General features: G+C 41.8%; 1 protein-coding gene across 1 annotated transcript in view; it reads left to right on the forward strand.

The window, feature by feature from the left end:
* Positions 1-26,040, forward strand: part of PNPLA7 (patatin like phospholipase domain containing 7) — a gene marked incomplete in the record, with an annotated part of 4,152,928 nt that overhangs the window by 1,555,126 nt on the left and 2,571,762 nt on the right.

Below are 26,040 nucleotides of genomic sequence, written 5' to 3' on the forward strand. Positions count from 1 at the left end.
TGTTTGCGCAGGGAGCTATTGCAATATCTTCCTCATCTCAAAAGTCAGTCACCTGCCAAGAAAAAAGCCAAAAGAATTGGGTCTTATTTGACTGCTCTCCCACCTCCCCCTGGACATCTGTCTCAAGGCTTTTGAAAGCCCAGAGGATCACCCGGTTGTTATGTCGGATTCCTCTGCCATGACTATATCGGAGGCTGGCATGGATCCGCCTTCTCACACATCCTCAGAGGCTCTGCTGACATCCACTCTGGATGTTGAGAGGGAAACTCAGCTGATTATTTCAGAGGGACTGAGGGGGATTCCAATACTTGTTTGGGAGGAGATTTCTAGTACATTAGTTGAGTGTAGCCAAGAGTCTGTACCACCTCAGTTGTTTAAGGCAGACATCCCTCAAAAGAATAAACAGAAAACCAAGCATGTTTCCGCTGCTCCTAAAGATCCCCATCATGCCATGCATGGCAGGGTTTTACCCAGGGATTATTTAATGCTCTGATGGCCTTGAAGCCTCCTCAAGGAGTTTCTGTACTTGTTCCCTCTTGGTCCTGTACCTTATTCAAGAGGCCCAGAGAACAAGACTCCTCTGAAGAGGAATTGGATTCTAGGGAAGACACTTTGGCATATTCCTCTCAGATCCCTTCTCCCTTGGATTATGGTTCTGAGGAGGAAGACACTCTTAGTCCAGACTCTCCCTTTGAAGAACAATTTCTCGTATGATCGAATTTTTAAATGGGACTGTTCTCAGGTTTTTGACATTCAAAAGAGGTATTCTGAATTCCTCCAGATGGAGTCCCCTAAGCCGTCTGCTATTCCTCCGGACTTTGCTACCCTTTTAGATACCTTTTCAGCAGCTTCTATGGCTCTCGATTCTCAACCTCCAGCCCCTAAGAAACCTTATAGATTTTACAGGGTGCCTGATAAGACTAATATGTCCTTCCATATCACTGTTGCAGTATTCATTACAGTGGGAATCCCCTGCCTAGTGCAGCCTGACATCTAGCCAGTATACCAAAACCTTTAGGTTGTAATGGGTGCATCATATGTCACACGTATGTTCCCCATGCACTGCATAGGGCATAAAGTTGATATCTGGACATACCAACCTCAGAACTTCTTTGCAGCCAGTCTGAATGCCACCTTCAATTGTTGGTCTGAATGCTCATTCATCTTCTGGTTACCAAACTGTTTTTTTGATTTTCTTATTGTTTTGCCTTGTCCTGGTTGTTGGTGTCACGTCATTCAGAAAGTGTAAATGCCAGTGTGAGAGACAGATTCCCCATAAGAATCATCATGAGCAGTATTTGTTTTGCATAGGTGGTTCCCATGACCATGTCTTGTGTGATTTGCCAGGCTTTTGTCCCTACAAAGTTAAATAGTCTGTTTTCTACCCGAGCAATTTACTTAGAAAACCAATGACTTAAATTGTTGGGCAAAAACATTAGGGCAGGATCTTCCTGGCCTGAGGGTCAGCTGTCTGCGAAGAAAAAGACCAAAACAGCTTGGTTGGATTCTTCGGCTGTACCGCCTTCTGTAGACATCTCTCATGAGGCTAGTGAAAGCCCGGGGGATCATCTGGTTTCCTTGTTGGATTCCTTTGCTGCAACCATTTTGGAGGCCGGCATGGATCTGGCTTAATGCACATCCATGGAGGCCTTGCAGACATCCTCCTCAGATGTACAGGGGGTACTACAGCTGATAATTTCCAAAAGGTCTTAGGTTGTTCCTCCGATATTAGTGAGGGAAGATATTCCGACTACAATAATAGAATGTCATCAGGAGTCCCCCTAAGACATTTAAGGCTGATGTCCCTCTCAGAAAGAAGCAGAAAACTAAGCACATTCCTCCTGCTCCTAAAGATTCTCAGAGTGAATGGCAAACTTCACTCATGTATTCTAACAACACAAAAAAATTTGCCAGCAACCATTACAGATTCACCAAATGTAGAAACCACGAACAGCACAGATACAAATCCACTTTATTTCCTCTAGCGCCTCAGTGTATGCACCTTCAAGGAGTATAAAAGACATTTACAAATGCAGCCTTATGTACAAAAAAAAAAAAAAAGCGCCCATTATTCACTTAAATTACCTAATTAATTAAATAATACTGTTAACATCTCCAATTCACTTCACCATTAAGTCCCAAAAGGACCAATGTATTATTCTTTAAAATATACACAGACTCTTTGTATAAAAATTTTTCTTTTAATAAAGCTTCATTTTCATCCAAAAATTTAATTTGTTCTAAAATGCTTCCCTGTAATAATAAAAAGTCACTACTGTGCTCAGCCGTAAAATGTGTAGCAATAATTTTGTCCAACGTCTTATTTTTGATGTCTCTAATATGTTCCATCAATCTAACTCTGAAAGTTCTCTTGGTTTCTCTGATATAGAATAGATTACATGGGCATTTCAAAATGTATATCACTTCTTTACTGTTGCATGAAAAGATTCCCTTAGGTGTAAAGCTAAATCCATTAATATGAACACATACTGAGCAATTCCTGCACTTTATATACCTTTTGTATAAAAGGCTGTATTTGTAAATGTCTTTTATACTCCTTGAAGGTGCATACATGTAGCCGCTAGAGGAAATAAAGTGGATTTATATCTGTGCTGTTCGTGGTTTCTCTATTTGGTGAATCTGTAATAGTTGCTGGCAAAACATCACTCATGGCCTGTTTAATTCATTTATGGCTCTAAACTGCCACAGAAGGTTTCTGTTCTGCTCCTCCTTGGTCTTCTATCCTTCTTAAGAGATGTAGGGACAGGATTCCTCTGATGATGAGGCAGATTCTAATGAACAGTCCCTGACTTATTCTTTCTCCTGCTGATTATGGGTCTGAGTCTTGACTCTCCTTTTGAGGAGATTTCTTTTGGTGACACTATTTCCAGAATGATGGAGTTTTTCAGTTGAGACTGCGCTTAGGTGTCTGATGTTCAGAAGAGGTACTATGAACTTCTGCAGATGGGCTCTCCTAGGCCTTCTGCTGTTCCTGCTGCTCTTGCTTGGATGCCTTTTACACTGCCTGTCCGGCTCTTGATTCCCAGCCCTCTGCTCCCAAAAAAAAAACTGATAGGCTTTATAAAGTCCCTGATGGCTGCAATTTTCTTTATAATTGCCCCTTGGCTGACCCTTCTGTGGTATCAGTTTCCTCTGATAAGCCTTCCAAAGTGTTGTCTTCTACAAAGTTGATTCCTTCTTACAAGGACAGCAGAACCATGGAGAGGCTAGGTAAGAAAGTGTACACTTTTGCTACCCTAGTCTTTAAAGCGGTGAACTGTCAAACACATATTACCAGATATGTTTTGTCTTTTCTCTGTCATGCCTGTCAGGCTATTTCAGATCTTCCTGATCCTGAGGGAAGGCCTCTGCTCTTTCTTTGTTATGGATATGCTCGCCATTTCATTAAATGTAGCTATGAATATATCAAGGCTAAGCTGATGGATGTTCCTCTGGATAATAGTCGTTTGTTTAGTACTGCTGCTGCAGCGTTGTTTAAGTCCCTGCAAGAGAAGGGTAAGGGCTTACAGGATTTGAAGCATATTTTTGTTTCCTGTGTTCCCAAATTTCAAAGGAATTCTCTTAACAAGCTTGCCTTTGTTTGTAGACAGTCTAGCCCTCCTCCCAAAAGTAAAAAGGATGGTAAAAGGGTTCCCCCTGCTAAGGCTACCCAAACTCCTCCTACTCAGATGCCTCCTTTTTCTGACAAATCAGATGCTGTCTGACTATCTTTGCCCTGTTCTTCTCAGTCTCATTCTTATTTCTCTGTCCCTTCCTATTTGGTTAAAGGTCACCCAAGACTCCTGGGTTTTTTCCATACGTCACCAGGGTTATAACATGGTTTGGAAATCTCATCCCCTTTAAGGGCATTCTTCAGACTTTCCAGAAACAAGTGCTGTCTTTTTCCAGAAGTACTTCTGAGCCTGTTGGCTCAAGGAACAATTCAAGAAGTTCCAACTCCTTAGAGGGGAAGGATTTTACTCCAGAATGTTCTTGGTCCCCAGGATAGAAGGCACCTGGAGACCCATTCTGGATCTTAAGGTCCCTTCCTTTCAAATGCTATCCTTTCAAACATGGTTCCAGTGCTACTTCCTCAGGCTTTTCTAGTTTCCCTGGATCTCAGGGTTGCTTATCTATACTTTCCCATTCATCCCCTTTTCAGGAAGTTTTTACATTTCTCTGTTGCTTCCTGGCATTTTCAGTTCCCTACTTTGCCCTTTGGCCTCTCTACTGCTTTGAGTCTTCACAAAATGCCTCGCTCCTGTGATTGCTTTCTGCAGGTTGAGAGGGATATAGCTCTTTCTTTACCTGGACAACCTGCTCGTTCAGGCCTCCTCTCAAGAGATTTTACTTTAGCAGCTACACTTTGCTGTTTCTCTCCTGCAAAGTCTGGGATTTAATATAAATTTCCTAAAATCATTCCTGACTCCTTCTCAGGATCATGTTTTTTTTGGGGTGCTGACTCCAGACTGTTGCAGTGCTGCCATCCCTGCCTCTTCCCAAGGCTTTAACTCTGATTCCTTTCTTTCAATCCCTCAGTCCTCTGGCTTCAATTATAGCCAGGGAGTTTCTGAGGGCTCTGGGTTACATGCCTTCCACCATTCCTTGTTTCCTCTGGCCAAGCTGCATATGAGAAAGCTCCAGTGGTTTCTAAAGTCAGTTTGGCTTCAACTGTCTCATCCTTTAGATTTTCTAGTCCCTCCTCTTCCATGTCTCAAGCTGGAATTTCAGTGGTGGATTTAATAGTTGTCCCTCAACCCAGGGCACCCTTTTTAACCTCCATTCTACTCTCAGGAGCTCTTTACAGATGCCTAGGGCATGGGATGGGGGGGGGGAGCTCCTTTGCTCAACAGAAAGTGCAGAGCCATTGGTCTGTTCGACAAAGAAACAAAGACCACATCAGTGTCAGAGATGAGAGCTCTTCTTATGGCTGTTCAGCCTTTTCATTCTCTTTTACTTCCAGGACCCTTCAAGATTCTTACAGAAAATACCACAGTGATGTGCTATATCAACAAGCAGTGTGTGTGTGTGTGTGTGTGTGGGGGGGCAAGGTCTTATCTCCTGTGCCAGGTAGCTGTTCAGGTTTGCGATCTAGCTATCCAGTATCAGGTGACCCTTCATGCAGTTTACATTCCCTTAAATCAGAACATAATGGCAGATTCTCTGAGCAGGTCCCTAACACAATCCCATGAGTGGATGCTTCACAGGGATGTGTTTCTGGACATTGTCCACTATTTGGTACTCTTCAAGTTGATCTATTTGCCTCCACTTTGAACAGACAACTTCCTCATTTTTTGCACCAGAATCCCAAGTCCTCTGCCTTGGAAGGTGGACACCCTATCTGTTTCTTGGAGGTAGATGTTTTCACTATACCTTTTCTCCCATTCCAAAGGTTCTGTTCAAGATAAAACAGGATCCTTCCAAAATCATGCTGGTGACTCTCTCTGACCTCGACAGCATTGGTTCCTTCTTCTGCATTTAGCCAAGGACAGTCATCACAAGTTACCTCACAGGGTGGAACTATACTGACACAAAATTAGGGGTCTCTCATCCATCATCTCTTGTAAACTCTTCAGCTGACATTGTGGGTGATAGAGGTTTGATACATTTTAGATAACTTTTTTCTGAGAATGTGTTTTGGGTTTTCAGAAGGCGAGGAAACCCAATACCAGGAGATTTGATATGACCAAATGGAAAAGATTTGTTGTTTGGTGCCTTGCTCATAACCAGTTCCACTTTCTGTGGAGATCCCTCTACTTCTCCCTTATTTGTGTGAATTGCTCCATGCTGGGTTAGAATATTCTTCTGTTAAAGCTCACCTTTCAGCTATTTCTGCTTGTCTGCAATTCACCCCCTTCTGGTCTCTAGGTTTGAGGTTAAGCAATTTCTTAAAGGCATCTTTCATATCAGGCCTTCCAGGAAGCCTATTTCACATTTGTGGGAACCTTAACTTTGTTCTTGAAAAACTGACTCAGCCTCCTTTTGAGCCTACAGCTTCAGCCTCCTTATAACATTGTACATGGAAGACTGTTCTTCTTTCAGAACTTACTTCAACTAAGAGAGTGTCTGAACTCCAGGCTGTTATGGCTATTCCTCCTTTTTTTCAGTTTTTCATAGGAACAGGGTGTCTCTTTGTACCAGTCCTTCTCTTATGCCCAAGGTAGTTAATGAATTGTCTCTTAAATCAGTCTATTAGTTTGCCCTCCTTTTTTGTTCTCTGCAGACTGCTAGTGAGAAGGTTCTTCACACCTTGGACTTGCCTAGACACCTCAGATATTATTTAGATAAGACTTAATTCCATTTGAAAGTCTGAGCAGCTTTTTATTTCCTTTCATCCATGGTCTTTAGGTTTGTCTGTTTCTAAGCAAACCATTTCTTCATGAATCTGTAAGGCCATTTCCTTTTGTTACTCTTTTCATAGGAAAAGCCTTTCTGCCTCTGTAAAGGCTCATTCTGCTATGACTGTGACTTCCTCTGGTGCTTTTTTCAAAGGATTGGATACCAGTTCCATCCTTTAGGCTGCTACTTGGTCCTCTGTCCATACCTTGACTAAGCATTACAAACTGGATGTTGTTTCCAGAGCAAGAGCTGGTTTTGCCAAAGCTATCATGCATGGTTTTCCCCCTCCCATAGGTTCATAGGTTGGTACTAGGCTATTGGCCCTAGGGCCTATACAAACCTAGCCATAACAATTCCCTGGATATTTCTTCCCACAATATTTACTTCCCTGGACCCTTGTCTAGCAGGGTGACTGATGTGATCCCCGAAGTAAATTTCCTATCTCCCATCCAATCGTCAAGGTTCCTTGGGCCAAGGAGGCGCTCTGCTTGACATGTAAGGGCAGTCTATTCTAGAGTATGGGGAGTCTCTGGGTCAGGAACCTATCCCTCCAGCATGTTTTGTTCATTGCGATGGCGAGGTTTAGATCCCTGGAGCATGTGGCTCTGAGGGATTGAGATTTCTTTAAGTGGAGCATGTCCAGCAGCTCAGGGTTTGACATGGCCTTGTATGATAAGCAGAGATCACCTCTGAGTAGACGATATGCCACAGAGTATAGCTGGAGTTTTTTTAAACAGTAAGCATATGGCATCTGCTTTAGGCCTGTGATTCTTTTAGTGAGATATTTCTGTGGCCATGTTTCCTCTTGAAATTTTGTACTCTCCCTTTAATAAAGAATACTGCAACAGTGATATGGAAGGACATGGTACAGTTGTGTAAACTCTTGTAACAGTAGATGTTTTTCTCTTCACTGTTGCAGTCCCCCCTCCTCCCCTTCTTTTAATTTTTTCCCTTTTTCTTCTTCTGGATGCACATGTTCCTCTTACTTCCTTGGATTGTTGTTTCTCCTGGGGCTTTTCATTTCTGAGGTATGTACTTCTGTACGTCACCTTTATGCCCTAGGCCTTGAGCAAGGAGCAAACGTGTAAAATCATAAGGATTTGGTGCACTGGCCAGACGTTGGGCTACCCTTGGCAGGAATCCCTCTAGTAAAGAATACTGCAACTGTGAACTGAAGGACATCTACTGTTATGGTAACATTTTATAGAACTGCACTTCACTTTCCCAACCTTCCCCTTAAGAATGGATTGATAATTTACTGTATTGTTTTGTTTTGTTCTAAACTACAGTATAATGATATTTTTCAGCCTACAAGTTCTACTTTGGTATGCTAAGACTACAGCACTTTCACACTGAGTCCCTATGACCACCACAAGGGGCTCAAAGATATAAGGAAAACACTGAATGATGCTGCTTACATAGGGAAAATGTAATGAACCAGTAAGGCTTCTTCAAAATGTTGACGAGGTATTAACTTTATTAATACGACGTAGGTCATAGGGACTGCTTATGTAAAAATTGGTCAGAATGAGATGTAAAAGTGGCAGAGTAGCACAAATGGTATGATTTCCCATTGCAGTCAACTCCCCTCAAAGATCTGCTGCTGTTAGTGGTAAGTATCTTACCTACAGCTGTACTTTATCCATCCCATGGCATGTAGATTCCTGTGTGCCTTCCCACCTTTCCTGCTGATTCCATTCCATGTTGCTGAATTCAGGAAATAAAAACCATAGCTAATTATCTCTTTGCATCCTGGTTGCCAAGAAGGATATAGTTTTCATTGTATTTTCCGACAGTACTGGAAACTCTTCCCTTCATAGCAGTGTCTGTCTCCATGACTGAGGTCATAGGTGGCTGTTCCTCATGGCCTAACTCCAGTTGTAGACCTGTTGATCCTGCAGGATGTGTTGCCTCAGCATTAACGATTTCTGAAACCTATTAGGAAGCCTTCCTCTTGGCAGGCAGGTACCTCCAAGTGGAAACTGTTCTCCTGGCCAGAAGTGTACATGTTATCACCTCAGTCGCTTAACATTCTTATGATCTTGATTTATCTCAGGCACCTGTATAATTCTGGGTATCAGTTATTCCTCTGTCATTATGTGTGCATCAATTTTTTTGCCCATCATAACCTTGTGGAATGCAGGATTGTGGTACAACTCAAACTGGACAAAGCAGTTCCTCCCTCCTTGGAAAAGCCTTAAATGTTCATGGGATCTGAACTTCATTAATGACAGGCTTGCTTGGCAATATTTTGAGCTGGCTGGCTTGGCGGTATTGATGTTTGTCTTTTAGAAAATGCCTCTGTTGATGACTCATCTCATCTATGCACAGAACGTGTGGCGTTCAGGCCTGTTTGGAATACCTTATCTTTCAAAATGATCTGGTGTATCTTAGAAATAATCTGCATTCCTTCACAAAATGGTTTATTAACTGTCCTTAATTAGTCTGTTCATGTCTTTGTTTTCTTTGCTGGAACTAAAAACAAACAAAAACATGAGTGGAAAGAAGGATGCAGCCCCCAGTGACCCTGATTAAGTTATCAATGTGGATGCCAGGGGAGCCAGTCAGGATATGTGAGTGAGTGGTAAGTGTTGACTCACTCAGGCATGCTAGTCAGTTCAGCCCACTGTGCGACTGCTGCTTGGTGGAGGCCAGTGGTATAGGATTAACATTGGCTTCCTGGGTTGGTGAGCTCATGTGTTAAGCAATGTTCACCACTGCAATTGGATTTTGTGCTTGTGCAGACAGATAGATACACACACACACACACACACACACACACACACACACACACACACACACACCCCTAAGTCAACACTATAGTGCTTTTTCAAGCAGTGTGTCCATCAGCCAGTAAAAGAAGTGAGTAAGAGGCATGTAAAAGTCACCTAACCTTAGCAGATGACTGCGATGTTATCAAGATTTTGCTATCTTGTCCCAGGGTCTTATGATGCTTTTGGATTTTTTTTTTAATTTATCCACAATATATTATTTACTTTGTTCTATTTGTTTTTCTGGTTCTCTCTTTATTTTTGTTAGCAAACTGCAAAAATGACGTGTTGGTATGTATGCAAGTAGGAAACTCATTAACTTTTTTCTATAGAAACATGATTGTGAAAAACTGTAGTTCATCACCTGAGACTGTTCACCGTTTCAGCATTATTTTATACTGTTCTGAAAGCTCAGATTCCTCCTTTATACATAAATATTAACATGTGAATATGTTTTCTGTTCGTTGTTAAAATTTCAACTTTGTCAGTGTTACAAAAATATTAAAAAAATAAATAAAAAACAAAGAAAGGAACAGGATTATAGTAATTTTCTGGCCTTTCCCCCATCTTCTAATGGATCAGTTTCAATTGTTTCTACAGGAAATGTTAGAGGATTATAAAGAACTCTCAAGCACAAGATTTGTCAATTACTTGCACTTGCCTTAATATTTTATTTCAGCCTCATACCTACTAAACTGTTTTGTCATGTAGATATTGCCAGTCCATACCTCATTGTCAGGAATGTGGTAGTTATTAAAAGGTAGTCCTTTGGTCAACCTGGTGTAATTACATTTACCGTTTAATGTGCACGTGTGTTTCTGTTTATGTAATATGACTATTGACTTCTAGGCTACAGTGGCTGTTTTTTCATTCTATAAGAATGCTGTTTTTTTTCATGGTATTTCACTTCCTGTGCCTTAGTATACTGCTTCATTTTCTGTTTGTGGGCTTTATGCTTTCACTTTTTATAATGCTTCTTTTTTACTTTTTTGGATGAAATTTTCTGTTCTTGAGAAGGTAACGTACTTACAACAGAGTTTCTAGTGTCTTTTTTTTAGTAAAGCTCATTTAATTTAACTTTCAGTCGGACATCTTCTTCTTTCGGCTTTTTCCCGGTTAGGGGTCGCCACAGCGGATCAGCTGTCCGCTCATGATTGGCAGTGGAGTTTTACGGTGTCGAGTTGCCAGCCCGGCACCCAACCTTCCACAAAATGCGCACACACTCACACCTAGGGCCAATTTAGAGTGTCTAATCCACCTACTGCATGTCTTTGGGATGTGGGAGGAAACCCACACGACCACAGGAAGGACATGCAGACTCCGCACAGAAGGCACCCCAGCTGAGTATCGAACCGGAGAACCTCTTGCTGTGAGACAGCAACGCTGACCGCTGCACCACCATGGCCGCCCTAACTTTCATTCAGACATATTTTGTTATATTTATTCTTTTTATTATTTTTATGCAGACTTAGTAATATACTGGTTGGTTGTGCATTTCTGGTGTTTGATGGTGGTACTTTTTTAATTGGTTTACTGGTTTGCTTTATTTTTTGGAGTATTTTTGTGTTTGATAGTTTTTCATTGCTGAATAGTTTTTCAAGATGGTGGTTTGTTGCATTTTGAAGTCTGTAAGGGTATAGGGATATGTGACTGAATGCAAGGTCTATGTAGCCTGTAGTAACTTCTTGTGTATGGAGCAGATCTGATGTACAAGTAGATAACAATCTGACTTTTCAGTTTTCCTTGCCCTGATATAAAATACAAATGTATATTTACACACACACACACACACACACACACACACACACACACACACACACACACACACACACACACACAGCAACAGCTAAGTAGAAACTTACACCAACAGCCTTTCTTAACCATACTCACCCTTTCCTCTAGCTGCATCTCCTCAACAATGTCAGTTAGCTTAATGACTGGTAATGCAGATTTAGATTTCTACTTCCTAGTCATTACTTTTTAACATCTGCTGTTTTCAACTTACTGATTCTTGCTTATTTTTGTTAAACATATATTAACTTATATCTTGAAAATATTAGTGATTTTAGTAGTATCACAGCTTTATCTAGCAGTTTTTGGTGGAATGCATACAGCTTCAATGCTTATTGAGCCTTTGACAGACAAAAACATGCGTTGATGTTCCGTATGCAGTATTTTGGGTCTACCCATCCTCTGCAGCATCACTGGAATGTAAAAAAATAAATAAATAATTGTTGTCTTCTTGGATTTAAATGCATGTCTTGCTAGCTGAAATAAATATTTCCAGCTTTTAGCATCTGCTTCTTATTCTTTGCCCTTAATCCATCTTTTTTTTTATCCCATACCTTGCCTAGTAGTTCTGTAAGTGCAATAAACACCCTATTTACTAATACCCACGTCATCAGTAGGTCACCTTTAGGGGCAGATTGTCCCAACAACTCATTTAAACTTACAGTTCTTATACTGTTTAACATCCCTGTAAATTCTAAATACAGGGCACTGTCTAAACCCAATTTCTGTCGAATCAGATTCCAGGTGGCCCAGTCTTAACCTCCATTGCAATTCCTTTCTGTATATTAATCGAGTTTGTCATTCTTCTATCTTGGACACAGTAGATGAGTCTTCATGGGTTCTGTTTAAGCAGCTTTATTTTATACAAACACATCACGATAGAAGTTAACTGACTTTAACTTAAGTGACTTGTATACAAATTAACTGATGAAGTCATACATGCTTACTCTCTAGCTGCACTTTCTAAATGGCACTAGTAATGGTACATGCTTACTATTTATATATGCATGTTGTGTGTTTGAGATGCTTCTTAAAGGTACAGTACACAGCACATGCATTCTGATCTACATCCTCCCTCTTGAAAAACATAACATGCAATGTGATGAATCAGTTTAGCATGCAGATATCACAGACAGTTTTCTCTCCTCCATTTGTACAGGATAAAATACATATATACTTAACTGAGTTCAAGGTGCTGCATATTTCACACTGGGCCTGAATACCTGTCCATAATGTGTGACGTAAAATTGGGAATTAAATTTAGCAGGTGGAACTGCCTGTGTACAATGTTCAAGTCTGGAATTATCTGGAACATCTTTAGGATTGGAATCAGAGGTAGGAGCACACACTGGAATGGAAACAACATTTGGTTCACTCTGAGATTTAGAGTCTGTGTCACTAGAACAATGTTGTGATGATACCACAAAGGTACCTAACCAAGAGGATTACTGGCCTCAAACAGTTGCCCTGTGCAGCACGATTGAAAAAGCTAAGACTGTTCTCTGTTGCATACCGCTTTCTCAGAGGCGATCTCTGTCTAACTTATAGAGCCATGTCCAACCCAGAATTGTTGAACATGCTCCATCTTAGCAAAACCAAATCTACTCGAGCTACACGCTCTAGGGATATAAGCCTCAACACAGCAATGAATAGAACATACTGGAGGGATAGATTCCCTTCGCAGAGACTTCCCTTACTATGGAACAGGGTCCCGATCTACATAAGACAGAGCCCCTCACTATTACTCTTCAAGAGGAACCTTGATGAGTGGATGGGTAACAGAAAGTTCACACCGGGGATCACATCAACAGCACTACTAGATAGGGGCCAAGGGTACTAGCTGCTAGTACAAGGGTCTAGGGAACTACTAAAGGGACGATGAATACCGCACAATGTGGCTGGGCTAATATATGCCTTCGGGCAGATAGCCCAGTACCAACCTATGAACCTATAATTCAGGTACAGGTAGTAGATGTCTGGAATTTTTCCTATACTCCATACCTTCAGATCCTACAAGGTAGGATCTCAGCTCGGCACAGATTTTGGTAACCTGACCAATCCGGTCGAAACCTTTCGCTGTTTGTATTCTCATTGTCTCTTCTTCCCTCAACAGACAAAAAAGTCTGCTCAATTTACCATAACTGGACTTTTGGATCGGACACTTCTTAAATAGTTGAGTCTTTATGGTTTTGTTGTTGTTGACTTTAGGCTTCAATAAATTGGAACTAATAGGTTGCGTCGCTCTGGTTTATCTTGAGAAAAGTTGAGCAGGTGAGCCAAGAATATCATCACGAGGTATGATTCTGAGATTAAGTAAGTTCAAAAAGACGTCGGTATTGTCACACTTTGACCTTTCAAATAATTCCTTTGCACTCTGCACTACACGTTCAGCTAGACCATTTGACTGTGGATATTCAGGACTGATAGTAGCATGCACAAACTCCCATTCTGTTGCAAATTTCTGAAATGACTGACTAGTAAATTGAGTACCACTGTCAGAAATAACTGTGTGGACTACCATGGACTAAGAAATGACGTTTCAACTTAGTAATAACAGCTGTAGATGTTAAGTTAGGTAGTAAATCAATCTCAAACCAGTTTAAATAAGACTCTACCAATACCATGTAGTGCTAACTGTTTTACTCGAAAATATCAGTGGCTACTGTTAACCAAGGCAGTTCAGGAACTTGATATAGCTGAAGTGGTTCTCTTTGCAGATGCGGTCTAGTACTACTGTTAACTGAGCAAGAAGAAAGTACTTTATCAATGTCTTTCAGTAATGAAGGCCAAAACACTAATTCTCTCGCTCTTTTCTTAGTGGATGCAAAACCTGGGTGACTATGCAAAATCTGGACATATTCTTGTTGTAAAGAAGCTAGAACAACAACTTTAAGACCTTTGAAAATAATGCCATCTTCATCAACATTTCATCTCTGTACGGAAAATATGTCTGCACTTCAGGTGGTACACTTGATTGCTTTGACAGCCATCCACCATTAATGTAGTGACTGAGTGTTTGCAAAATTGGATCAGACTTGGTGTGATCTCATAACTCAAGCCTAGTGGTAGAAAAATTACGCACTGCCATCATGTCAAAGTCAAAAGTTTCTGCATCAAGCCGTTCTGTCATACTTCTGGGTGATAAGATGTCAGTCAGAGTAGTTTACCTTTCGTGTAGACCATTTTGAAGTTGTACTTTTTTAACATCAGCTTCATTCTCACTGGAGCTGAATGCATAAAATTCTTTAGACTAGTAACTAGAGGTTGGTGGTCAGTTTCGATCTGAACAGTTCGACCATACATATAATCATGAAACTTGGAACATTTAAATGCTATTGCCAAAAACCGTTCTTTCTCAATTTGAGCATACTTCATCTCAGTTTGGGTAAGTGTTCTAGATGCATAGGCTACTGGTCTACCTTCGTGAAATATAACTGCCCCAAGACCAAATTTTGAAGCTTCACAGGAAAGAGTGACTGGTTTATTCACATCATAATATCTTGACATAGGTGGGGTTGTTTCTGCTTAAGGTCTTCAAATGCCTTCTGGTGATGTTCTAACCATGGCCGTACAATATTTTTGCGCATTAGCTCTCTTAAAGTTGCTGTCAACTCACTGAAGTCTAGTATAAACATGCCTATTGACCATGCCTAGACAATGTTGCGGAGCTTGCACATTGTCTGGTGCTGACATTTCAAGGATAGCTGCTTGTTTGGTCGGATCTTTTCTCAAGCCAGTACTGGTACTGGTAAACAAATGACCTACATGCATAACTTCTGGTAGCCTGAATTTGCACTTCAGAGGATTGAGCTTCAAATTTACTTCACGTGCTCTGTCTAGAACTGTCTTCAGGTTTCTGTCATGCTCTGCTTCACTATTACCTCCTACCAGTAAATCATCTCCTATTATGGCACAAGGGCATGCTGGAAGACTTCATTTGCAGAATTTATTCCGAATGACATCCTTAGGAATCTGTAGCTGCCAAACTGAGTCCCAAAAGTGGTTAGGAATAAAGATTTCCGATCAAGCATCACTTGCCAAAATGAACTCTCTGCATCCAAAACAGAAAAAAACAGTGGTATTCGATAGGAGGGCTGCGACCTCTTCACCTGTGCACATTGGATGATACAGTCTTTTCAATGCTTTGTCCAAATCTCTTGGGTCAATACATATTCTGATTTCGTCTGAACGTTTTTTTGTGAGCTGCTACCATAGGCGACACCCATTCAGTTGGTTCTGTAACTGGACAAATCACACCTTGCTGTGCACCGTTTTATCCAACTGAGCCTTAACTTGTCCTGCATTGCTATTGGAGCTCTTGTTGCTGGTCTAACTACTGGAGTGGTCTCTGGATCTAACTTTATGGAATACACAACTGGAAGTTTACCCAACTCGTCTTCGAAGACATCAGCATACTCTGAGAAAATGGCTTCGGCAAAATTAGAACTAGGAGATGCACTTATGTGATGAACTTCTTCGGTAAAAGAAAGCAGATTCATTCCCAAGCTGTATTTGAGACCCAACAAAGACTGTACTAGTCTTCACACCACATAGAGTAACAAGTTGTAACAGCTCTTTCACACTACTGGTCACATTGAGTTGCTCATTAGCTTTCACTTTAGCAAATGTGTCTGCCGATATAACATTACACTTTGAACCAGTGCCTACTTTAAGCTCTGTAGATATGCCATTGATTTGGACAGTACAAAACACTTGGCTCTTTGCCAGTAAATTCACTGCATCCACCCTTTCACCAACTACTGATACACCATCCACATAGAAAGCCAACTGTTGCATTTCTACTTGATCAACTTGCTTTTTTGTGTGACCTTTCCTTGCAACTGTGTGAGGTTTACTTGATTTGCAAAACTTTTGAAAATTATTCCATTTTTTACACTTGTGACATTGCTGACCAAAAGCTAAGCATTTCTCTCCTTTAGACTCCTGATTTGCACCACAATTGCGACAGTTAACAATAAAGCTGGACTTGGGTTTTGCTGATTCAAGCTTGTATTGTATTGAGGAACTGGCCTTTCAACTTTCTGGAAAGCTACGTGGTTTCCCTGGTAAACCAGCAGGGGCTGTGGCTGCCATGTGCTTAGTAGGCCTCTTTCTGTTTGCCATGTGTTGCATACTATCTACACTTGCTGTGGAGCTTGCTGAAACCAGGTTCTTGTCACTTGTAAGCATACTGGTGTGTTTTTCTGTCACCTCATGGATTCGACAAATCTCTGTGCTTTATTTAATGTTAAGTCACTATCACGAAGCAAGATCTTTTCTCACAGCAGTGCTATTAATACCACATATGAGCCTGTCCTTTATTAACTCAACATTTAAGTGACCAAACCGACACATCTTAGCTTTGTTTCTTGGGTCAGTTATATAAGCTGCAAAAGTTTCCCCTGGTTTCTGATCTGTCATGTAAAACAAATGCCTCTCTAATGTAATATTTGTCTGAGGGTTACACATTTCTTTGAACTTGCTCTTCAAACACTCAGGGTCTTCCCTTGATTCTGCCTGTAAAACAATATGATGACTTTCACCTTTTCCTGCATATACTGTAGGTACGTACACAAATGAACGCTCTCTTTCTATGGCCTCTGACCCAACTATGTTTAACAAAATGAATGCCTTGGTGCATGCATCTTTATCTGAATAAGCTGCTTGTATAAACATATCGTATTCTTGCTCAAATATTCTGCAGTTCTCTGCAATATTCCGATCAAATACAAGTGAAAAGGGCTTTTGAAATCCGTCTGCCATAGTAACACGTACCAGTGAAGGAGTTTTACAAATAAGCACGAACACATACACATATGCAAGAAATTTATGCCGGTACTTATAGTTTGCCCAATAAGATTTGTGCTTCTGAAATTATGCTTATAGACTTTTTGGAACTATGATGTTGGGCTTACTCTGTGAAATAACTCGGACACTGTAACATCTTTTGAATTTGTTATATTGCAAAAATCACTTCTTATCAGCTTAAGAAACATTTCAAATGACTTGTAGAAAAAGGACATGGAGGGAGCGATGTTCAACCAACACTGTTTTATTAATCCACGAGACACAGTAAAATTAAACGCTTTTGTTTCTGTTCATTCAGAAACTTCCTCTCCCTCCGTGTCCTTTTTTTCTACAATCGTTGGTGTTGGTTCTTGATGTTCTTCATCCCACATTGCTGCAGTCCTAACACTTGGGTAGTCCGCTGTCCCTCGGTCGGCCCGAATATCAGAGTATAAGGCTGACGTCGGTCAAGGCGCATTTGACTGACATCAGAACGTCAGGGTACAAATACGCATGACCGACGTCATATCCTCAGTCTTTTTTGCCGCATGGTCCGATGCAGAAGCAGTGTTGCAAGTGCCGTTCGGCGTTCTGAAATTTTTCGAATTCGGAGTTTCAGACCGAAGTCAGAGTTGGTTAAGTACCGCGTTGGGGAATATTTTGGTTCTTCTTGCCTCAGTGGTTTACCGGATGTCAGAAAAAGTGAATAACTGTATTTCTTGTGGGAAACAGATACCGCATAGGGATTACCATAATTTGTGTATACCTTGTTTGGGACCTGAGCACGACGTTGTTGGGTGTCGCTTTTGTGCTAGGTTCAATAAACACACTATAAAGCGTAGGTTGGATTGTGCCAGGTTAGTCTTTGGGAAGCGGTGCAATTACAATATGCCGTCGGATGCTCCGACGCCGGCTTCTTCTAAGAAGCGCAAGGACAAGGCAGTTAAACCTAGGTTAGAGGAGTCGTCCGAACCGGACGCCGGTTCTTTAGAGGCGTCAGTGGAACCGGTGGTTCCGACGGAGGTCTCTATGGAGTCCCAGGGAGAGACTGTGTTTTTACAGGATGTGGCCTCCCAGGAGGCAGGTCAGGCTGTAGGGGCTTCTCAGGTAACTGTGCTCCCCTCCCTTCCTAAGGTGTCTAGGCCCTCTCTTTCTGCTTCCAAGGCTTCTCCTAGAGGCAGGTCTAGTTTTGCTTCTGTGGGTGTTACTCCTAGTTCTTCAGGTTCTGTGCCCAAAAAGCACATGCTTAAAATGGCAGAAGATTTAATTACTTTAATTAGAGGCTCTATGCCCCCTCCTGATAAGAGGCCTAGGATGGAACCTGTGTTGGGGGATTATGAGCAGGCTTCGGATGTGTCTGAGTCTTCGGCTGAAGACTTGCAGGAGTATTCTCATTATTCTGATTCTGATGTGGATGATTCTACTCCTTCTGCTTCTCCTCCTGAGGATTTTTCTTTTCAGAGACCCTTCACTCCATGAGAGAGCATTTTAAATGGGAAGGTCAGGATTTCTCTGATTCCAGGAAAAGGCTTAGGGAATTTTTGTTTTTACCCCAGCATAGGCCTTTAGCTATACCTCCTGTTCTGAATGTAGTGGAAGATGTGTTTGCAGAGGCTTCGCTTAATCCTGATTCTTTGCCTCCTGCTCCTGTTAAACCAGATAGGTATTACAGGGTGCCTGAAGCTCATAAGTATCTTTTTAAGAGTCCTAGGGCAGACCCAGAAACTGTTAGCCAGGGGCCTAAGGGTGTGAAGGCTTCTGTTGTCAAGAATCCGGTTCCTGCAGATAAGGAGGCCAGGGCCTTGGATAGATGGGGAAAGAAAGTTTATACTTCTTCCACTCTAGCCATGAGAGCTTTGAATTGCCAGTTTCACATGTTGAAATATCAAAATTATCTCCTTTCACAGTTGAAATCTAAGGTGGATGCTCTGGCGGAAGGTATTGATTGTAAAGAGTTACAAGATTTAGTGCATGTTTCTGAACAGGTGGGTAAGCATTCTTTGCAATGTGGTTTTGATGCTGTACAGGCCTCGTCTAGGGTGGCTGCCACTGGGTCAGTTCTTCGCAGGCATGCCTGGCTGAGGGATCAAAATTTATCTGACCATGTTAAAACTAGGATTTTGGATGCCCCTTTGCAATCTGATGTCTTGTTTGGTTCTCCTGTTGAGGCAGTTTTAAAGAAAATGGAAGACAAGGCTAAGTCTATGCAGACTGTTAAAGATTTTTGCAGGTTCAGCCTCCAAAGTTTAGTAGGGATTGGGCTACTCAGGGGGGGGGGTGTCCTTCTTATGGTTCCCGGTCTGGGGGTAGATCTGGGCGTGGCAGGGGGAGAGGTCAGGGCTCTTTCAGGCCTAGGACAGGGAGTTCTCCTGCACAGTCTTCGGTGAGGGCAGGGGTCAGTCCTTTCGTAAACAGACCCAATGACCTACCTTTTCAGCTGCCAGAACCTTCTCGCCTGGCAGCACCTTTGGGAGGAAGGTTGGCACTTTTCAAAGAAAATTGGAGTTTGATTACCCAAGACAGATGGGTACTGGATATCATACATCACGGTTACAGGTTTTATTTCCATACCTTGCCTCCTTTCAAAGGCATGCCAGACATTCCTCCTCAACAAAGAATAGAGGCTCACAAGCAAATTTCTCTGTTACTCCAAATAGGGGCCATACAGCCGGTTCCTATGCCAGAAAGGGGCCTAGGATTTTATTCTCGCCTGTTCCTTGTGCCAAAAAAGGGGAACACTTGGAGACCGATTTTGGATTTATCTATCCTCAACACTTATCTGGACATTCCCAAGTTCAAAATGTTGACGTTACAACAGCTTTTACCTCTACTAGGCAAGGATCACTGGATGGTAACTTTGGATCTCAAGGAGGCTTACCTTCATGTTCCTATCAGGCTAAGTTGCAGGAAGTATCTGCGTTTTCGGACTGGGACTTCTCACTATCAGTTCTCTGCATTGCCCTTTGGCTTATCTACTGCGCCCAGAGTATTTACAAAAGTTCTGGCTCCAGTGATAGCTTTCTTCAGGCTGAAAGGAATACAAATCTATCCTTATTTGGACGATTGCCTGATACTGGCTCAAGGAAGGGAAGAGCTTCTTCGTCATTTGGAGTATGTGATAGCAGTGCTAAGATGCCTGGGGTATTCTGTGAACGAAATAAAGTCCAGTCTAGTACCCTCTCAAGACATGTGCTTTCTGGGGGTAAGACTGAATACAGCATCCCAGATGGCCTTTCTAACCCCGGACAAACAAAAGAATTTTTCCCTTTACTTCCATCATCTATCTCTTCAGTCCGGGCTGACTGCAAGGACAGTCCTTCAAGCCTTAGGGTTCATGGCATCTTGTATTCTGGTGCTTCCCAATGCCAAACTGCATATGAGGAAGTTGCAATGGTATCTCAAAAATGTATGGACACAGCACTGCCAGTATCTGGACACTGTCATTCAAATAATACCTTGCATTCAAAAGGAATTTTTGTGGTGGGCTCAGGAATGTCACCTAAACAAGGGACTCTCTGTGACCCGGCCAGAGGCGAGTCAAATTTTAACAACAGATGCCTCAGACAAAGCTTGGGAGCTCATCTAAATGGAAAGTGGATACAAGACAAGTGGCCTGTCAGACTACAGCATCTACATATCAATTTGAAGGAGATGTTAGCAGTCCAGTTTGCATTAATAGCTTTCAAGGATTTACTTCTTCCAGGGCAGGTGTTGATTCTAACAGACAACACAACTGTCATGTGGTACATCAACAAGCAAGGGGGAACACATTCTTATCCTCTATGCAGGCAAGCAATGATTTTGTGGGAGACTGCTCTCAGTTTACAACTAAGTCTTCAGGCAAGGTTTCTGCCGGAGCACAGAACTCCTTAGCAGATGTGTTAAGCAGACAAATCATGGATCCCCACGAGTGGAAACTGGATCTTCATGTATTTCAGAAATTGACAGTGTCCTGGGGAACTCCAGACATAGATCTGTTCGCTTCTCCACTAAACCACCAGCTGCCAAAGTTTTGCACAAAGCGGTTTCATCCCACAGCTTGGAAAGTGGATGCTCTTTCTTTCAGTTGGAAAAATCTTCATGTGTATGCCTTTCCACCTCTGCCTCTCCTCCCAAAGGTACTTCTGAAGGTCAGACAGGACAAGCCAAGGATGATTTTGATAGCTCCAGATTGGCCTCGACAGCATTGGTACCCATTACTGAGAAGTCTGGTACGGAAGCCTCCATGGCCTTTGCCTTTGATTCCTCATCTGTTGTCCCAGGAGGACAGTCATTTGCTCAATGTCAAGCTTCACTCTCTTCACCTAACAGCATGGCATATTCTGTTTTAAACCATAAAGGGTCTCAACTTCCACAACAAGTTTTGAATGTGATTTTGGAAGCTAGACGGCCTAGTACAAGGAAAGTGTACGCAGATAAATGGAAGAGATTTTTATTTTGGAGTGCAGCTAAGGATTTGGATGTTTCTGAGCCTGATTTAAGTGTGGCTCTTCAATATCTTACTGAGTTATTGGACAAAGGTTTGTCCTTCTCTTCTATTAAGATTCATGCTGCAGCAATTTCAGCTCACTACGACTGTGACCCACCATTGTTTTCTCATCCTTTGTTCAAGCAATTTCTTAGAGGGGCAAAGAATATAAGACCCCCACGTAGAGCTCCTACTCCTGCTTGGGATCTCAATTTTGTGTTGGAGAAACTCACTCTACAACCTTTTGAGCCTGCAGCTACTGCTGAGTTGAAATATTTGTCATGGAAGACTGCTTTTTTGTTGGCCATTACCTCTGCAAGAAGGGTTTCTGAATTGCAGGCCCTTATGGCAGTTGAGCCTTTCTTAATTTTCCATAAGGATAGGGTATCTTTACGTACTAATCCTTCCTTTATGCCTAAAGTGGTTTCTAGTGTGGCTTTAAACCAAACTATTCATTTGCCTACTTTTATGCAAATCCCCAAACTAAAGGGAAAAGATTTTGCACACTTTAGATGTACACAGGCAGTTGCGATATTATTTGGACAGAACTAAAGGGTTCAGACAATCGCAGCAGTTATTAGTTTCTTTTGCTTTGTGCTGTCAGGGCAAGCCCGTGTCAAAACAAACTATTTCTAAGTGGATTGGATTTTGCATTGCTTTCTGTTATTCCCATCATGGCAAAGAGATTCCAGCTGGGATTAGGCCTCATTCCACTAGGGCTACTGCCACTTCAACAGCTTTTTGAGGGGTGGCTACTAAGGATATTTTGGAGGCAGCCACTTGGAGTTCAGTGCATACCTTCTCTAGGCATTACCACCTTCCTCTGTACTCTAAATCCAGGGCTGGTTTTGCCACTGCTGTGTTGCAGGGCATTTTGGCAGCCCTGCTTCATTATAGTTTAGCCATCCTCCCTTACCTCAGCTTTGGGATTCTACCCAAGTGTTAGGACTGCAGCAATGTGGGATGAAGAACATAGTACAGTTTTGTACCTACCATAAATGTAGATGTTCAAGATCCACATTGCTGCAGTCCAATTACCCTCCTCCTTCCCTCTGTAGTTTGAGGTGGTTGTGTGGCCTGGGTTATCCCTCTGAGGTATAGTGTATATATTGTATATATTGTACATATTTTTGGTGTTAGGCTGGTTGGTTGTTTAGTTGTTGTCTATGGGTTTTGACCTTTCTTTTTAGGGTCTTCTGACATCTGGGGCAAGAAAAGACTGAGGATATGACGTCGGTCATGCGCATTTGTACCCTGACGTTCTGATGTCAGTCAAATGCGCCTTGACCGACGTCAGCCTTATACTCTGATATTCGGGCCGACCGAGGGACAGCGGACTACCCAAGTGTTAGGACTGCAGCAATGTGGATCTTCGAACATCTACATTTATGGTAGGTACAAAACTGTACTTTTGTTGTGGCAGTTATTTCAAATGACTTCACAATGCAAACAAACTGGGCAAGAGAAGCTCAGAGTCAATAAAATCTCGAAGTAATTTCAGTTTGCGAATAAACTACACAGCACACTGAAATGTCCCCAAAATGGCAGTAGCTTGCTAGGCAACTCTTTACAGTACAATAAACACTCTGTAATGGCGGCACTTTGCAAATAGACACACCCAGCACAAGACACTTTTCAAAATGTCTATACTTTGGCTGCACTTCACGAAATAGTTGCACTTTGCACACAAAACAAACTCTTTGGAATACATGAACAGTAATAAGCACACACTGTAAGCACTTTTACACATCTTGAGACACTTCGAATAACTTTAGTTATGCCCTTGATACAATATGAAGTTGTAGTTATGCCAAAACATAGCACTTTACCCAAAACACATGCAGCCACCTTGTTTAATTTACCCTTAGTGTGCCCGTTTTGACCTTATTATATTCGTTTTGCCCATTTAATTTCTTTTCATGCCCATTGTACTTGGTTTTGTCTAAACATGCCCATTTTGCCTTAAACGTGCACTTTTCTGCTTTAAACATATTCATTTTACTTTAAACTTGCTTGTTTTGCTTTAAACATTTTGTTTCAACATTTCTCTTAGCTAATAAATCTTTTGTGCCTCCCACTTGCTTAATAACGAGGTTTTTGTGCACTTGTAATGCTTTGTTTTATCCTTCTTATAGAATAAAGAGCTTGTACAAATTCTCATTACCTTAGATTTTTTCTGGTTCTTATTCGTGCTCGTTTCTTTTAGTTTACCTTCACTGCCTTCTCTGCATCTCATGGCTCCGAATATCTGCGATCCAGGTTCTGACACTATGTCGCTCTCCTAACCTGGAAACAATAGAAGAGTCTTTGTGAGTTCTGTTTAAGCAGCTTTATTTTATGCAAACACATCACAATAGAAGTTAACTGACTTTAACTTAAGTAATTTATATACAAGCTAACTGTTGGAATCATGCATGCTTTACTCTCTGGCTGCACTCTCAAAATGGCACTAGTATGACATGTGGTTACCATCTATATATGCACATTGAGTCTTTGAGATGCTTCTTAAAGGTACAGTACACAACACATGCATTCTGATCTACATAGTTTTTCTATATTTTCAAACTTTAAATCTGCTAGTTGACCAAGATTACCACATGCAGTAGGGAAAAACAGTTTATAGACCATATTATCAACTCTTTAACATATTTCTAGTCCCCAGAGCTTGGTAGCTCTATTCCCAAAATATAACAAAAAGGAAACTCTCTCAAATTCTTCCCTATTGTTACCCATTAAGCTGGTCAATTTTACCCATTTAGTTTATTAATATTTCATTATTAATAAATAAAATAATAGATTTGAACTGTATAATGATACAGGTATGGGTCTGGAGCTCCTGGATATCATTGCATTCACAGCTGCAGTATTCTTAACACTTGGGATATAGCCCGCAGGGTGATCTGACGTTTAGCCAGTATACCAAAGCCTTTTTGTTGACGTAGGGTATGCCGTACTAGTATGTTCCTTTCACAGTGTAGGGCATAAAAGGGACATTATCCCCTTTTCAGGAAGTTTTTATGTTTCTCTTTTGCTTCCTTGCATTTTCAGTTCTCTGCTTTGCCATTTGGCCTTTCTACTGCCCTAAGGGTATTCACCAAATGCCTAGCACCTGTGATTGCTTTTTCCATACTTCAGGGGACTCGGGTCTTCCCATATCTGGACAACCTCCTGTTCTAGGTATCCTCACTAGAGGTTTTATTGCAAAATCTCCACTTTCCCACTTATCTTCTGTGCAAGGCCTGGGGTTCACTATAAATTTCAAAAAGTCTTCTCTGACTCCTCAGAACCAGGTGTTCCTGGGGTACAGGATACAGACAATGCCTATGTTGGCATTCATGCCTCTTCCAAAGCTTCAGACACTCGTTGTTTACTTCCAGAGTCATCATCATCTGCACTGCATTATGGGCAGGGAGTATTTGAGAGTTCTGGGGATTATGGTGTCCACCATTCCCATGTTCCCTCTAGCCAAACTTCACATGATGAAGCTCCAGTGGTTCCTAAAACCAGTGTAGCAACATCATGTGCACTGTCTAGATTTTCTAGATCCTCTTCTACCCTACCTAAAAAAAAATTGCAATGGTGGATTCAGCAACTTCCCCTAAATCCAGGCCTTCCTATTCATCCACCTCTCTCAGTTCAGGAATTGTTCACCGATGCCTCAGATGTGGGATGGGGTGCAGCTCTCAGCTCTCTCAAGGTTCAGGGCATTTAGTCTCCTCTTCAACAGAAGGAGCAGATCAACGTCAGAGAGATGCGAGTATTACTGATGGCTCTGCAAACTTTTCATCCTCTCCTCCCCCCAGGACCTCTCAAGGTTCTTCACAGACAACCTAATAGTCCTTTGGTATGTAAACAAGCAGTGGGGGGGGGACAAAATCCTACCTCCTTTGTCGGTTGGCACTCCTGGTTTGGGATCTTGCATCGAAGTATCAGCTAACCCTTCGTGCAATGCTCATTCCTTCAGCTCCAAATTCAGTGCAGACACTCTGAACAGGTCCTCGACTCAATCCCAGGAATTGATGCTTCACAGGGATGTGTTTGTGGACATTGTCCATCAGTGGGGTACTCCTCAAGTAGATCTTTTTTCCTCTCCCATTAAACATACAGCTTCCACAGTTTTGTGACAGGGTCCCAAGTCCTCTCGTCTGGAAGGTGGATGCTCACTCATTCTCATGGAAGAGAATGTTTCTGTATACCTTCCTTCCCCTGTGTCTTATTCTGAAAGTCCTATCCAAGATTCAACAGAATTCTCCAAAAAATCTTGGTTGGCACTCCCTTTTGGCCATGGCAGCATTTGTTCCTTCTCCACTTAGCAAAGGGCCATCACCACAAGTTGGCTCACAGGGTGGACCTATTCACACAAGACAAGGGACCTCTCATCCATCCTCACTTATCTACTCTTCAGCCGACTGTGTGGGTGATAGGATTTGATTCCATGTAGACACCGTTTTTCTGAGAATGTGCTTAGGGTCCTGCAGGAGGCCAGGAAGCCCAATACCAGGAAATCCTACTTATTCAAATGGAAGACGTTTTCTTTTTGGTGTTATTCAAGAAACCTAGATCCACTTACTGTGAATGTTCATTTGATTCTATCTTATTTGTGTGAATTGCTCAATGCTGGTTTGGCCTACTCTTCGGTTAAGGTTCATTTATTAGCTGTTTCTGCTTATCTGCCTTTATCTCCTCCTCTAGCTTCTACATTTGAAGCTAAACAGTTTCTTAAAGGTGTCCTTCATATTAGACCTCCCAGGAAGCCTGTTTTCTCTCCCTGGGATCTTAATTTTGTATTGGAGAAGTTGATTCAGGCACCGTTTGAGCCTGGTGCCTCAGCTTCCTTGCAACATTGTTCCGGGAGGACTGTTTTTCTGTTGGCCCTTACTTTTG

The sequence above is a fragment of the Protopterus annectens genome, chromosome 2.part2 (genome assembly GCF_019279795.1).
Source record: "Protopterus annectens isolate FY-2018-M chromosome 2.part2, PAN1.0, whole genome shotgun sequence".
NCBI classification, from domain to species: Eukaryota; Metazoa; Chordata; order Ceratodontiformes; family Protopteridae; genus Protopterus; species Protopterus annectens.